Consider the following 17,468-nt stretch of genomic DNA (forward strand, 5'->3'; position numbering starts at 1 on the left):
CCTGACTGCTCTCAAGACACTTCCAGTTTCTGCTCCAATTTTCTCCATCCTACTGTCTATCTCCTCGGTAAATACATAGGAGAAATACTCATTTAGAACCTTGCCCATCACCTGTGGCTGCACACAGAGGTGACCGCTTTGATTCCTGAGAGGCCCCACTCTCTCTCTAGTTATCCTTTTTCCCCTTATGTATTTATAAAATCTTTTGGGATTGTCCTTAATGCTACCCGACAGAGCTAAATCCTGGCCGCTTTTTGCCCTTCTGATTTCCTTTTTTAGTTTACTCCTTAGTTCCCGAAACTCCTCCAGGGACGCACTTGTTCCCAGCTGCCTATACATGTCCCATGCATCCTTCTTGTTTTTGACTAATGTCCCAATTTTCCTCATCAGCCAAGCTTCCTTACCTTTGCCTGCTTTGCCCTTCACTAATGGGGACGTACACATCCTGAGCTTTCTTCAGCACACTTTTAAAAAAACATCCCACTTGGCTGATGTTCCTTTCCCCTCTAATAACCTGCTCCAGTCAACTTGAGTGACACCTTCTCTCATACCCTCAAAGTTGGCCTTTTGCCAGTTGAGCATTTTAACACATTGACCCTCTCCGTCCCTATCCATAACTATCTTAAACCTAATCGAACTGTGGTCATTGGTCACAAAACGCTCCTCCACAAACACTTCATTAACTTGCCCTTCCCAATTTCCCAATACTATGATTTTTCCAATCTGTATTGGGAAAGTTAAAATCCCCAACTACAACAACCTTATTTGACCTGCAAGTGTCTGCAATCTCCCGGCACATTTGTTCTTCTAATTCCTGTTGACTTTTCGGGGGTCTGTAGTACACCCCCAACAAGGTGATCATCCAGTTCTTGTTCCTCAGCTCCACCAATATACGTAGCCTCACTAGACGAACCGTCCGTAATGTCAACTCTGAACTCTGCCGTGACATCCTTCTTAACCAACAATGCAACCCCCACCCCCCTTCCTCTTTTTCCCTCACCCCTGTCTCTCCTGAAGCTCCTGTACCCCGGAACATTGAGCTGCCAGTCCTGGCCCTCCCTTAACCAGGTTTCAGTCATGGCTACAACGTCCCAGTCGCTTGTACCTATCCATGCCCTAAGCTCATCTGCTTCACCCGTCAGTCCCCTTGCATTAAAATATGTGCAGTTTAAACCAACCCTCCTTCCTCTCTCTCCGCCTTTCACCTGCCTATTCTGTCCACTTACCTTTCCCAAACCACCCTCCATACCAACTTCTAGCCACTCATGTGCCTCTGACCTGCACGAGATCCCACCCCCCTTGCCAATCTAGTTTAAGCCCTCCCGTGTACTTATCCTGCTTCTTGAATTTTTAAACATCTAAAAAAAGATAAATCACTTTAGCGTAGTTTTGAGATTTGCACCTGACCTAGGCGTTCTTGGGGAAGATTTCCACACCACCACACTTTCTGTGAAGCGACGTGTCTGCTTCTCAGCTAAACAGCCCAGTCATCAGTTTTAAGGCAAGGTCTCTTATTCTGGATCCTCCCAGAAGAGAAAATAACTGTTCTTCATCTGCCCTCTTCAAAAAATCTCTCCAAACGTTCTATCAAAATAATCACTTCAATTAGAGCATGCTCTTTGTATATTAGCTCTCTTGAAATAAATGCCAAGCTTCGTAATTACTTTTTATGCCTGCACATTGCTTTGAGTGATTTCTATACTTGTCAAGCCCTAAATCTACTATCTTCTATATCCTCGATTTCATAACTTAACCCCTTTTTGCCCCAAGAATCATTCTGATGAATCTGTCTAGTTTCATGTTAATTTGTCAGGATCTGGGTGTTCCTGACAAGACCAATGCTATTGCTCCACTGCCCCTCTCCACCCCACAGTCACACACGCACACACGCACGCACACACACACACACACACACACACACACACACACACACACACACACACACAGCTGCAGCAGGTCATCTGGTAAAGATACTTCCACTGTGATATTGGGAGGGAATTCCAGCATTTAGACCCAATGACAATGAAAGAACAGAGCCATACAGTGTATTCAGAAAGTACTAGACGATGTGGGACCCGTTGGGTCCCTGTCACATGGGAGGTCTGGTCCCCCAACCATAATATTCCACCACTCACCCCTCCCCCTACGCAACCCGTTCCCCCAATGCAATATTCCACCACTTATGCCCATCCCCCTCCCATCAAATCCACCCCTCCCTGTCCCCCTCTCCCTCTACTCCCTCCTCTATACCACCATGCTCACCACCCCGGATTCCTTCTACCCCCCTTCCCTAACTCCTTGCACTTCACCCCCTCTCCCTCTACTCCCTCCTCTACCCCACTCCCTCCCCCTCTTTTTCCCTCTCCCCCCCTCCCTCCATTTCTCTCCCCCTCCCTCCCTCATTCCTCTCCCCCTCTTCCTCCCTCTCTCCCCCTCCCTCCCTCATCCCTCTCTCCCCCTCCCTCATACCTCTTCCCCACCCTCCCTCATCCCTCTCTCCCCGCTCCCTCCTTCATCCCTCTCTCCCCCCTCCCCCCTCCCCCCTCCCTCCCTCACACCCCCCTCCAACCCCCACCCGTGCTGTGGACCGGGCTGCGGCACTCCCTCTCTCCGTGTAATGCTGCGGTGCATTAGGGCCCATCCCGATGTCCGCATCCACGTGCAGGAGCCGCCGAGGCGCTGCCCGTCCCGGGACCCGCGGTGTCCCTCTCCAGCGGGTAATAAGCAGGGCTCAGTGCTGCCCCCCCCCCCCCCCCATCTCCATCTACCACCCCATCTCCCTCCTCCTCATTTCCCTCATACTCCTCCCCTCACTCCCATTCCCTACCCCAGCACCCACCCAGGTCGTAGAGCAGCGCCAGGGCCTGGAACCCAACCTGGTTCTCGTACTCGGCCCGGCCCTGGCTGTAGGTGACCAAAGCGCTCGTGGACCTGGTCCTCGACGGAGCCGGGCTCGCTGTGTCGCGGGCGGAGAGAGGGCGGAGGGTGGCCGAGCCAGAGTTGTCCGCAGAGCATGAAACGGAGGCTGTTTTTGCTTTTTTATTGTGGGGTATTGTGTGTAGATTGATGATTAAAAAAAAAAGATTTTAATCCATTTTAGAATAAGGCTGTAACGTAACAAAATGTGGAAAATGTGAAGGGGTCTGAATACTTTCTGAATGCAGAGTTCATGTCAGAGTGTTGGTGACCTGCAAGGTGACTGCAGGTGCTGGGATTCCCTACTGGCTTTCGACCTTGATGTTCTTGACAGTAGAAGTCATGGGTTTGAGAGTTCAGCACCTCCTCTGATGATTAAATATCCTCGTTGATTTCTAATGTCCAGAAGACAATAAGATTCAGCTCCGAAGTTCTGCACACAACTTCAACTCTTTTGTTATATTGCTGTCTTGAGGTTTAGGCCAACTTTCCATTAGCCTTTTTAATCACTTTTTGTGCCTGTTCACTAGTTTTTAGCGATTTCTTTGTTTGGCCCTATAAATCTTTCTGCTCATCTCCATTTCACAGTTCTTCACTCAAAGCTATTCAGATGAAACTCAATCTTCCAGTGTAACAGTTCATAAATCTCAATCTTCAAAGGAGAACTTCTCCTCAATATGTTAGCTATTTTTAGTTATTCTGCTTCATTGGCATCTTAAGATTTTATGGAACAGCCGTCAAATTAGTGTTTTAGCCATCAAATGAGTGTATGATTTACCATTGTAGTCACAGAGAGACCCTGTGGGTATCCTTGCACTCCGACTGGAACAGGAGCTATGTCATTGGTGAAGCTCGTTGCACAAATTATGGATCATATTGTGATAGGTGTAATAAGACTAACATCACCTGGATGAATAATGACTATAGCTGCCCTCTTCATCCAATGCAATCTGTGAAGTATCACAGATTAGATTAGAAACATAGAAACATGGAAAATAGGTGCAAAGTAGGCCTTTGGGCCTTCGAGCCAGCACCGTCATTCAATATGATCATCCAAAATCAGTACCCTATTCCTGCTTTTCACCATGATTCCATTAGCCCTAACACCTAAAGAGAGCTAAAGAGTTAGGTTAGGGTTATTATTGTTTCATGTACTGAGATACAGTGAATACCTTGTATTTGCTTGCTATACAGTCAAATCAGGTAATACTATCAGTCTGAGGCAGGGTCTCGACCAGAAACGTTACCTATCCATGTTCCCCAGAGATACTGCCCAACCTGCTGAGTTACTATAATACGTTGTACCATCTTCTGATAATACTATACATGAATACAATTAAGGCAAACACAAGCTTAACAGGTAGAGCAAAGACAAAAAATACCAGCGTGCAGAATATAGTTTCTCAGCACTGTAGTGTAATAAATTCTCACTGTAGTGAGAAAAAGCCCAATGTCTGCAAAATGTCTTGAAAAATTGGGACCATACCCTGTTTCATGGATGGATCATTCAGAAGTCTGATAACAGAGGGGAAGAAGCTGTTCCCGAGTCAGGTGGTATGTGGTTTCATGCTTTTATATCTTCAGCTTGAAGGGAACGTGAGAAGAAAGAATGACTGGGATGGAAGAGGCGCTTGACTACATTGGCTGCTTTCCAGAGGCAGCGTGAAGTATAGCTGGGGTCAATGATGGGATGTCTGGTGTGTTTCATGGACCGGGCTACATCTACAACTCTCTGCAATTTATTGTGGTCCTGGAAAGAGTTGTTTCCAAACCAAGGTGTGATGCAACACAATGATATACTTTCTACGATGCATCTGTAGAAGTTAATAAGAGTCATTGGAGAAAGGGTAAATTTCTTCAGCCTCCTAAATCTCCCTGCACCTCGATAACTCAATCCTTTGTCTTGCTGACATTGAGGGAGAAGCTTTTGCCCTGACACCATGCACTAAACTGTCTATCTCCTTTCTCTATTCTGTCTCATTGTTGTTTGAGATCCAGCCCACCACAGTGATGTCATCTGCAAACTTGTAGATGGAGTTAGAGCAGAATTTGGCTGTACAGTTACAGTATGAGTTCATAGGGTGTTTTGTAGGGGGCAGAGTACTCACCCTTGCAGGGCACTGGCATCAAGAATTATTGTGGAGGATGCTAGTGATTTAAGATTTAGCAGCCAACTGTAAGTGCTTTGAGTAAAATGCACATAATGGAATCTGAATCCATTCCCGGATCAACTAAAAACAATGATGTAGATCTCCCCTGACTGATGGCCTGCCCGTCAGCAACACTGTTTATTCCTATTCAGCCCTCAGATACAATCTTCCATTGGGAGCTTCATGTGATATGTGCTGGGACAGTTTCAGTTCAGGCAGCCTGTTGTGTCACAATATGTGTTTGAGAGAGGAAGTGTCCCAGATTCAGTATATGTTAGTGTGGTTGGGACCACTGAATGTTAATGACTGTTTTAGAATCTGCTAAAGAATATACAGTTCAGAAAATTAGAAGTTTTAGGAAGGTGCCATGAAATGTCATTGGCAAGTTGGATTAAGTAAAATCCCAAGGCATTTTATGCGTACTTTAAAAATATGAGGGTGGCCAGGGAGAAGATAAGACTGCTCAAAGATAAAGGAGGGAATCTCTGCTTCGGGTTGGAGGATGTAGGTGAGGTACTGAATGAGTAGTTTGCATCTACAGTATATTTACCAAGGCAAAGCACTTGGAGGACAGCAAGGTCAAAGTGGAGAATATAAATATGGTAAGGCGGTTTGAGATCAAGTAGGAGGTGGTGCTGAGGCTCTTGAAGAACATTAAGGTGGATAAATCCCTGGTGGAATTTATACCCAGGTTATTGAGGGAGCAAGAGAGAAAATTGTAGGGGCCTTGATGAGGATCTTTGTTCCTTCTCTAGCCACAAGCGAGGTCCCAGAGGACTGGAGAGAGGCCAATGTTGTTATTTTTTTAAGAAAGGAAGTAGAGAGAATCCAGGAACTACAGGTTGGTGAGCCTCTCACTAGTGTAGGGAAGGGAACCATAGTGGTAGGGAAAATAATGGAGAGAATTCTTTGAGATAGGATTTACTCCCATTTGGAAGAGGATAGGCTAATTAGGACAGTCAGTATGGCTTTTTACATGGCATGCCATGTCTCACTAACTCGATTGACGTTTTGAGAAGGCGACAAAGGAGATTGATGAATGTAAGGCGGTGGATGGTGTATACATGGATTTTAATAAGGCTTTTGATAAGGTCCCTCATGGTAGACCAATCCATAGATTAAGATGTAAAAGTTTCACAATGATTTGGTTGTATGGATTCGGAACTGGCTTAGTTATAGAAGACAGAAGAATGTGGTGGAAGGTGATATTCTGACTGGCGGTCGACGACCAGTGGAATTCCACAGGGATCTATGTCGGGACCTTAGCTGTTTGTGATATAAATGTAGATGGGTTGGTGAGGGGGTTGCACTTAGGGAGGTTGAATGTAGGAGAAAGTATACAATTAATGATATGAACCTTAACTGCATTCATGTATAGAGGGAACTTGGGGTCCAAGTACATAACTCCCTGACGGTGGTGACACAAGTAGCCAGGTAAAGAAGGCATATTGTATACTTGCCTTGGGGTATTGAGAGAGAAACCCATGATGCAGCTTTATAGGGTTTTGGTTATGCTGCAATTGGAATATTGCATGCAATTATGATCGCCCCATTACAGGAAAGATTGAATTGAATTGAATTGCATTGAATTGAATAAATTTTATTAACCAAGTATGTATATACACAAGAAATTTGCCTTGGAGCTTTGTTCACAAGTAACAACACAATATACAGTAAACAATTTAGAATTAAACATTATAATTTAAACATGTGAAGAATTAAATAAAACACCAGAGCTAAAGGATACTTCTGGTTGTTGAGTAGAGCTACTGCTCGTGGAAAAAAAGCTGTTTTTATGTCTGGCTGTGGCGGCTTTGACAGTCCAGAGTCGCCTTCCAGAGTGAAGTGATTCAAAGAGTTTGCTGCCAAGGTGAGAGAGGTCAGAGATGATCTTACCCGCTCGCTTCCTGGACCTTGCAGTGTACAGTTCATCAATGGGGGAAAGGTTGCAGCCAATAACCTTCTCAGCTGATCGGACGATTCGCTGCAGCCTCCGGATGTCATGCTTGATGGCTGAGCCAAATTAGACCATGATGGAGAAGGTGAGGACAAATTCTATGATGGCAGCATAGAACTGGACCATCATGCTTGTGGCAGATTGTGTTTTCTCAGCTGCCGCAGGAAGTACATCCTCTGTTGAGCGTTTTTGACTGTGGAGTCGATGGTGGCCTCCCATTTAAGGTCCCTGGAGATGATGGTTCCAAGGAACTTAAATGACTCCACAGATGTGAATGTGGTGTTGTTGATACTGTGGGCTGAGGGGACGGGGAGCTCTGCTAAAGTCTACAATCAATTCAACTGTCTTAAGAGCATTGAGCTCCAGGTTGTTGCGATGGTACCAGGACGCCAGCTGTGTCACTTCCTGTCTGTTGGCAGGCTCCTCCCCATCCTGGATCAGTCCAATCAGGGTTGTGTCGTCCGCAAACTTGAGAAGCTTGACAGAGGAGTATGTGGAGGTGCAATCTTTGGTAGACACAAAACGCTGGAGTAATTCAGAGGGTGAAGCAGCATCTATGGAGAGAAGGGATTGAGAATACGCAGCCTTGCGGTGCTCCTATGCTGAGGGTCAGCGGGTCGAAGATGTGCTTTCCCAGCCTCACATGCTGCTTCCCGTCTGTCAGGAAGTTGGTGGTCCACTGACAGTGGGGTTCAGGCACAGTCAACTGGGAGAGTTTGGAGATGTGGATGCTTTGGAGAGAGTGCAGAGGAGATTTGCCAGAATGCCGCCTGGATTGGAGGATCTCAGCTAGAGGGAGGGGATAGACTTGGATTGTTTTCTCTGGAACGTAAGAGGTTGAGGGGAGACTTGATAGAAGTAGACAAAATTATGAGAGGCACAGATGGGGTAGACAGTCAGAACCTTTTTCTCAGGGTGTAAATGTCCAATTAGAGGGCTAAGCTATGATGTGAAAGGGGGCAAGTTTATTAGAGATGTGCTGGGCATGTTTTTTATACAGTGGGTGATGGACACCATGAACCAATTGTTAGGGGTGGTGGTGGAGGCAGATGCAATATGAGCGTTTAAGAGGTTTTTGGATAGGCACATGGATACAATACATACAATACAATACAATACAATTTTATTGTCATTTGAGCCTCAGTGAGGCTCAAAAAAAATTCCTTTCCACAGGGTGCAGGGAATAGAGGGATATGGATCATGTGCAGGCAGATGACATCAGTTCAGCTATGCATCATATTCGGCACAAACATTGGCGCTGAAAGGCACGTTCCTGTGTTGTACTGTTCTATGTTCTATATACGAAGGATGCACAGGCAATAGAAAAATAAATAAATAAGGAAAATAGCCCCATTTATCTGGCAGCCATTTCATTTCATTCATCTGACTAGGATTAGTGCACAACTAAGCCTGTGGCATTTCACATTGCCCTGTTGGGCCCCATGAGAATTCCACCTGCGCACTACTGTGCAAGGGCAGCAACCAAGCTGGAAACCAGGACTTCCAGATGTAAGTCTTGGTTTCCAGCATTATTGCAGGTCATTCTCCCGCAAAGTCTTTGAGTTATTTTTTGTATTCCTAATATAATGGGTGGTGTAGTCCAGCACTCATGAAGTAAGTTGATTGGGTCATCGGAGATGTCCTCATTCATTAGGGAACCGGTGTTCCCCTCTTCCATTATAGATGAGGCTCTCACTAGGATCTCCTCGATATCCCACAGCTCTGCTCTTTCTCCCCCTCCCCCATTCGTAACAAGGACAGAGTCCCATTGTCCTCACCTTCCACCCCATCAGCCATTGAATGCAGCATATTCAACATTTTTGCTACCTCCAAAGGGATCCCACTACTGGCCACATCTTCCTATCTCCACCCCTTTCTGCTTTCCGTAGAGACCATTCCCTCTGCAACTCCCTGGTCAACTTGTCGCTTTCCACCCAAACCACCTCTACTCCAGGTATTTTCCCCTGCAACCCACAGGAGATGCAACCCCGACAGTCGTTTCAGGTGAGGCAGAGGTTCACTTGCACCTCCTCCAACCTCATTTCCTGTATCCGCTGTTCCAGGTGTCAACTCCTGTATATCTGTGAGACCAAGCGCAGGCTCGGCGATCGTTTCACTGAACACCTCCGCTCAGTCCGCCTTAACCTACCTGCTCAACACTTTAACTCCCCCTCCCATTCCCAATCTGACGTTTTCCCAAACAGCACCTAATATTCCCAAACGGCACCTCATATTTCGCTTGGGTAGCTTACACCCCTGCGGTATGAACATTGACTTCTCTAACTTCAAATAACCCTTGCTTTCCCTCTCTCTCCATCCTCTCCTCCTTCCCAGTTCTCCCACCAGTCTTACTGTCACTGTCCCGACCACACCCCTGACATCAGTCTGAAGAAGGGTCTCGACCCAAAACGTCACCCATTCCTTTTCTCCAGAGATGCTGCCTGTCCCGCTGAGTTACTCCAGCATTTTGTGTCTACCTTCGATTTTAAAAAAAGCATCTGCTGTTCTTTCTGACACAAGTAAGTTTATTAGTTACTTTCATGCAATAATCACAATTGACTTTACCATCCTAAAGCCATTTAACACAATTTCCCATTATACTTTATACTGGGTCTTGAGTTCGAGTTAGTTGTTTCATGTAATTCAAATTGTGTGGTAATCAAATCTATACATTGCACTTTACATCTTTGGGATTTTATTAAATAAAAGGCATCGATCGTTTACATTTTAGCAATGATCTGTTATTGATTACTGTTTTGTATTGGAGTCCTACCTAAGTTGTAGAATGAACGTTAAAAATAACTGTGGCTGAACTGTGACAGAGTGCAGTGGAGGCCAGGTCACTGGATTGATTTAAGAGAGAGTTAGATAGAGCTCTAGGGGCTAGTGGAATCAAGGGATATGGAGAGAAGGCAGGCACGGGTTATTGATAGGGGACGATCAGCCATGATCACAATGAATGGCGGTGCTGGCTTGAAGGGCCGAATGGCCTCCTCCTGCAATAATTTTCTATGTTTCTATGAATTGCTGACAAGATAGACACACCTACTGAAACAAGTAATGTTTTAATGATTACTTGCTATTAACTGCAAAAGCTGCCAGACAAGGGGTGCAGACACCAGGAGTGGGAATGCTGGTGACCTTCCAAAAAGTAGGGTTGGCACTTGAATGAGGTCTGTTAACCCTGCAATATCATACTAATACGGACATTACTCATATGGTATCGAGCCAAATCCATCCCAATTTTATTTTAGTGGCTGTGATATAGTGCAATACAATCTTGCACTATATTACCATGACCACTTTTAAAATTTGTTTCCAGCATAAATGATGCATAAATTTCATTGCTGTTCTTTTCAGGAAGTTGTCAATTTATCTCTTCTGAAATGAAATCAATGTAGAAAGGTACAATGGATTATTCTTTTAAAGTTGATAAATAAATGTGGCAAGAATAGCGTGGGGAAATCAGTGAATGACAGACATAATAAATTAATTCTGGTACTAATTATTATGAATAAAGACTAAATAAATTGCAGATGCAGCTAATTAGCTCAGGAACCCCTAAATAGGAAGATATTTTGAATTAATGTTCTTGGCATATTATTTATGACAGAACTGCAAACTGGAAAGTGTGGGTAATCAGTGCAGCCTACTTAATGGACAGGTGGAACACAGCATAGAGAACATGAACTTCCATAAATATATTCCAAATCTGTGGATAATTAGTGCAGAAGCCATAAGCCTAATCCATGCGAATATTGGAACAGGATAAGAACATAGGGAATAGGAGCAGGGGGGTGATATGTAAACCCTTGATCCTGCTCATTCAAAATAAGTTTATAACTGCTCTCCTCTTTAGCCTTCACTTTATTTTCCTGCTCAAGTCTCATAAGCTTTGATTTCTGAATGAGGAAGTTTATGCTCTGACTGTATTTATTCATTATATTTACAAGAAATCAGGGTTAAATGCCCTGATTTTGTCAAATTAATCCGTTAATTGATTAGTGAATATGATTTAATTTAATGTATGGAACAATGTCAGTGAATTATTTGTTTTTACTTGTCAATAAAAGGCTTCTCTATCAGATGAACACCTTCTATTATCTGTAAGATCCCTTGCTGTTGAAAACTCTCTCATGTTCCTATTGCCCTTTTCTTCACCAGATTTCACCAGGGAAGGAAGGGCTGTTCACACTATTGGCTCAGTGAGATCGCAAAGTTCTCTCTAGAGCAAATCTTTTGTCATCAAAGCACCTTCGAACATCCTAATTGTGACTTCACAGAGAGGTTTGTGCAATTTTTTTGAACTCTATGAAGATCCTGAGTCTGACGTAGATAATTTAGTGTATAGCAACACCAGAAATTGGAGGAACAACACCTCATATTCCGCCTGGGTAGCCTGCGTCCGGCGGGCATGAACATTGAATTCTCCCAATTTTGCTAGCCCTTGCTGTCTCCTCCCCTTCCTTAACCCTCGAGCTGCCTCCTCCCATCCCCCCGCCCTCGGGTACCTCCTCCTCCCTTTTTCCTTCCTTCTCCCCCCCCCCCCCCCCACCCCCTATCAGTCTCAAGAAGGGTTTTGGCCCGAAACGTCACCTATTTCCTTCGCTCCATAGATGCTGCTGCACCCGCTGAGTTTCTCCAGCATTTTTGTGTACCTTCTTATAGTTTAAAATGAACCTGTATCTAATCTCCCCAGGAAGAAAGTGCCCTGATTATAAGAGAACAATAAGTTATTTTATTTCACAAGGAACATAATTTGTACAGCCACTGTGATCAGGCTGGCAGTTCAATTGTTTTTTGTGAAATAATACAAACAAATATATTTGCTATGATTCCCTAAAAACCCTGCCTATTTTAGAGAAACCGTTTCCATTTTAGCTTCCCTAGCTTTTCTTACTTCTTCACCTTCAAGAAGGCTCTCACAGACTCCACTCTAATACCTCTCACACATTCCAACTATTCTAATCGTAAAGATTGTTTATCAAACCCCCCCCCCCCCCCACCCCTATTTAAACCTTACCTTTCAGTCTGAAGAAGGGTTCTGACCTGAAACATTACCCTTTGTTTTTGTCTCCGAAGATGCATCCTGATCCGTTGAGTTAATAAAGCACTTTGTGTCTATCACAATTACTGCAAAAGATTTATAATGAAGTATTCAAAATGACTTTCTATTTAGAATAGTTAGTATGTTAGTAAAGAAGTTGTCCAAAAAAAATCTCAAAACTTATGGATTAGTGTTGATGCAAAGGACTGCAGATTCTGGATTCTGGAGCAAAAAGCGAAGTGCCAGAGGAATTCAGTGGTTCAGGCAGCATCTGAGGAGGGAAATCGCCAATTGACATTCCAAAGGTGATCAGCTCCTTTTGTGGGTAACCAGTGTGTGAGTAGATAAGCTTTGAAAAAAATGTACTTTAAAAACAAACTATCCTTCCCAGCTGTCCCACAGCCTACTGTCTTTCTTCTTCCCGTCCCCACCCCCCCCCACCCCCACATCAGTCTGAAGAAGGATCTCGACCCGAAATGTCTCCTATTCCTTTGCTCCATAGATGCTGCCTCACCCGCTGAGTTTCTCCAGCATTTTTGTCTAAGGAAGACTATTGGTATTCATTTAGGGTTCAATTAAATGTATGCTTAAAATTCTGGATCATCTTTTTCACGTCACACTAAACAAAGCTAGTTGAGAAGAATCATCAAACTGGCATGCATGAGTCTTCTTTTGAGTACCCAAGCCTTCGATTTTCCAGTATCTAAAGTTCCTTCTTAAACAACTTATTTATCTTTAGGCTCCACATAAAACAAACCCCATGTAATATATTAACCAACTTTCAGGTAGGTTCCTTTAGATATTTCACCTTCTAGAATTAAGCTGAAGCTTTTTCAGAAAGTAGTCAAATTGTTGAACTAACACATAGTGTTTCAATTGATTTTAAAACCCACTGATAGCTATGTTTGATCATTTTAATCAATGCAACTGTAACTTGAGTTATGATACGTATGAAACAATAAATAAATATGAAGAAACAACATGTTATGTCTGAATTCTAACATTGTAACTCCAAAATATAAATATTTATTTTGAAGCAATTTTAAAGCTCATGCTGAATGAACCAATACATTTAATTGCACCCACATGCATTATTATTTTCCGTAACATCTGGAGTGAATGGATATTAAAATTGCTTCATGCGGCTATTTATGTTGGCAAAACACACCATTGAAATTCATTTTGTTTGTTGTTCGCGCTGATCATTAAATCAGTTTTCTGGGTGAAGCATTAATCATTGTCAACTCAGCCTTCCAATGTGCAGTTTAAACATTTCCTCTTGAAACATATTTAATACACACCAATCATCCCATGACTTTAAAACGCTGCTGTGCTATTTTCATACTGTTCTCATTGCGCAATGCAATAGTAGCTCACTACTTGTTGAAGCTGATGTTTACGTCAATGTCTTCTGTTATTATATAAGCTTTAGCTGCCAGCAAAATAAATCAAATGAAAGATGCAAATCATCTGTGAAAAATAACAAATTTTCAGCTTAAGGCTGAATGCAATTATGCGCTACTCATCCATATTGTTATTACTCCTTGGTATTTCAAAGAGTCAGCATCATCTGCTCCTGAGGATATTTTTCAATGCCATTAGCATCATCGTTTGGTTTTTTCAAATGCCAACCCCTTTCTATGCTCAAAGAAGATATACGCACACTGAGGGAAAAAAGACAAGATTTCTCAACTTTTCATAACAGCTGCATTCTGACCTTTATCTTTCTTCATGAATTGTACATCCCAAAGATCGTTATCTAATGCTGTGAATATCAAATCAGATACAATCCGGTAACTTTTACTGCCACTTAATGCAGACTTCATTAAAATATTAATGCACATTACATCATTTGTTTGTATTATATATGTATATATATATCTGTATTGTGGAACCTAAGGAGGCATTGATGTCCAAAGTAAACAAATATTTAGAGCATTTGGCGATAAACTAAATTGTTTAGTTTAAGGAAAATGTATCAATGGATGCTTTCACAATGATGAGTAATTTTAACAATTTATTTTATTAATATGCAAGCATATTGCTGGTCTACAATAAAAACGTGCGTCTGGCTGGAGCTTTGTTGGGTGATTTCTGCAGTCTTCTAAGTGCAGTTTATTTAGTTTGTCCAGCAAAGGTATATGGCAAAATTATTTTGATTTGTAATTCCTACATTCCTTTTATGATTAAATACAATATATTGCACATTCCTTAAATTGAGCCAGAAGAATGTTGTGATTCTTTAAATTGTGGATCAAAAATATGGGTAATAATTTACTTTTTTTATTTGCATACTTTGAATACTATGAATTATTCTGAATCAGTCTGAAGAAGGGTTTCAGCCCGAAACATTGCATATTTCCTTCGCTCCATAGATGCTGCTGCACCCGCTGAGTTTCTCCAGCACTTTTGTCTACCTACTATGAATTATTAGCTGTTTTTAACTGATGGCAAATACTTGAAAACATTTGGATAAAAATCTTACAATTCTTCATTTCACAGTAGTTAATTTAGCATTAATGTATTTCCAGATTTTCTTCAGCATTTAACAGGTTGAAAAATAGATTGACCAGTTACAAACTGTTTCAAATACTAATCTGATAAATTTGACTATAAATTATTTTTTTGTTCATGCATTTTGTAGAACAATTAGCAGAGTTTAATATTACAACATTTTAAATATTTAATGTTTCATTGCAATGAATATAAACAAATTTATCTTGTACGTGATTAAACATTTAGATTTTATAATTGGTCATTCGATCAAGCCGTTTCTTCACACATATTAGAATAAAGGGGAAGCCATTTAAGACTGAGGTGAGAAAAAACGTTCACCCAGAGAGTTGTGAATTTGTGGAATTCACTGCCACAGAGGGCAGTGTAGGCCAAGTCACTGGATGGATTTAAGAGAGAGTTAGATAGAGTTCTAGGGGCTAGTGGAATCAAGAGATATGGGGAGAAGGCATGTACGGGTTATTGATTGGGGACGATCAGCCATGATCACAATGAATGGCGGTGCTGGCTCGAAAGGCCGAATGGCCTCCTCCTGCACCTATTTTCTATGTTTCTATATTCATTTCCTTATTTTATTTTCCATTGCTACTTGCCTCACACCATTCTTTATAAAAGCAAGATGCTATTATTTGAGGATGATAACCCATACATGCATTGTGGATTTGACAAGCCGGCTAAATGGTGTTCCTTTAATACGCTAATGCTTATTGTTGTTGAAGCACTGTTGGAAATGAAGATCCAGGAATGATGAAAGAATTGGAATAAAATTGCAAAACAATACGTGCAAGGTCGAAGAGGTGATAGTAGGGGTAGTCACATTGCCTGCTACCCATGTAGCTGAGGCACCTGGGCTGCGACAACTGGCTCCGTTGCAACTCCAGCCTGTACCGTTTCCCCCCCAAATGTCCAATGCCTTCATTTTTAAGTACAACTACACTCTGAGGCTCCCTTGTTGTCAAAGCCAGACGTTCTCCACTGACAGACCTCTGGAGCAGAGTTCTTTTATTTTAGGGAGTTTTGTGGCTCAAATGAGATATGAAGCCAAGTGATCTCAGCAACACCCAACATTAGCATCATTGTGCAGGGCAATGGTATGAAATGCAACAAGCAGCTCTTATCCTAGTTGTTTTGACTGCAACTATTTGGTTTCAGAATTGGATACCACATAGACAAGGTATCAATCAGTGCAAGCTTTATTGTGGACAGATCATATATATACTTTACAATGCCCGGTGGACCTCCAGTCAATGGCAGGCAGCTCCGTCCACAGCACAAATTGCAGTGGCACCGATTTTGTCCAAATCCGAAGGTGAAGTCCCAACCACTGAGTGCATCTCAGCTGAGTTAGACCTTGCTGATGTGCAAAACCAACACATCAGATATAACACTTTAATTTATCAACTCCTTTCTCGGTTGAACCCCTATTAGCAATTAGTGATTTACAGCTGAACATAGTTACACTACGTTTACACCAGGTGATGTAGGAAGGGACTGCAGATGCTGGTTTAAACCGAAGATAGACACAAAATACTGGAGTAACTCTGTGGTCCAGGCAGCATCTCGGGAGAGAAAAAATGGGTGACGTAGGACCTCGACACGAAACGTCACCCATTTCTGCTATCCAGAGATGCTGCCTGTCCCGCTGAGTTACTCCAGCATTTTGTGTCTATCTACATTTACACAAGGTCACTAAGGTCATGACAGAATTTTATTACAGAATGCTTACATTGTTCCTTGACTGGTCTCTGGTTACCTTCTACTTGCCATACCATCCCTTTAATTCTTTCCTTTAAGGGAAGAGCTAGATCGGGCTCTTAAAGATAGTGGAGTCAGGGGATATGGGGAGAAGGCAGGAACGGGGTACTATTTAGGGATGATCAGCCATGATCATATTGAATGGTGGTGCTGGCTCTAAGGACCGAATGGCCTACTCCTGCACCTATTGTCTATTGTCTATTGTCAATGTATTACAAGATAAACATCTCCTTAGGTGGTCTTTGTCTGAATCAATAATACATGGTTTTGGCACATTAAGGTAGAAGCATTAATTCAGATGTTGGAAAACTGTTTCAAAAACAATTATCAGTTCAGGCAGCTTCTGTTGCAAAGGAAATAAAGTGTTGCCTTGCATCAGATCCAGAACTAGTTGGAGATGATCCATTTTAAACAAAGATAGCGTCTAGAAAAATGTAGGGATAGAGATGGAAGTTTGAGTGGGGAACTTAGATTTAAGGGCAGTGAAAGGAACCAACAGAAAGTCTGTGCTAGAAAATTAGAGTGATTAAATGTCAAAAAAATAATAAGGGCATTAGGTTCAAACCAAACAGAGTCCAGAGACGATGTAATTGTTTACAACAAAATAGAGGAGGGGGGAGGATGCAATTATTTGGAAATGGCACTTGTGACAAAAATTGATGTAGAAATAGATTACGTCAATCCCAATCTGCCCGCTTTATAGATGAGGCAGAATCCACAGATCATGCCTCCTTTGTTACCAAAGGATCTGTTGTAGCAATCCTTTATGACCATTATTATCTTCAGAGGTGGTGGGTGTATGGAACGAGCTGCCAGAGGAGGTAGTTGAGACAGGGACTATTGCAATGTTTAAGAAACAATTAGACAGGTACAATGGATAGGACAGGTTTCTAGGGATATGGGCCAAACGCAGGCTGGTGGGACTCGTGTAGATGGGACGTGGGTTAGTGTGGGAAAGTTGTGCCGAAGGACCTGTTTCCACAATGTATGGCTCTATGACTAAGAGGAAACAGGAGAGTTGGTTAAACACATGGACCAGAATTGTATTTAGTGAGGCAATATCTTTATTGCACTTAAGCAAAGGAATTTAGTCAATAATCCAAATCAAGAGCAGAATGTGCAGACAGGA

The 17,468-nt window shown here is 42.6% G+C and overlaps 1 protein-coding gene across 1 annotated transcript in view; it reads left to right on the forward strand.

Moving 5' to 3' along the window:
- The window catches only part of ndst3 (N-deacetylase and N-sulfotransferase 3), an 873,812-nt gene that overhangs the window by 111,004 nt on the left and 745,340 nt on the right, over positions 1–17,468 (forward strand). Inside the window, exon 3 of the mRNA XM_033023461.1 lies at positions 11,188–11,310. The gene's annotated coding sequence lies outside the window, so the exon portion shown is untranslated. The remainder of the gene's footprint in view (positions 1–11,187; positions 11,311–17,468) is intronic.

The sequence above is a fragment of the Amblyraja radiata genome, chromosome 1 (genome assembly GCF_010909765.2).
Source record: "Amblyraja radiata isolate CabotCenter1 chromosome 1, sAmbRad1.1.pri, whole genome shotgun sequence".
Classification (NCBI taxonomy): Eukaryota; Metazoa; Chordata; class Chondrichthyes; order Rajiformes; family Rajidae; genus Amblyraja; species Amblyraja radiata.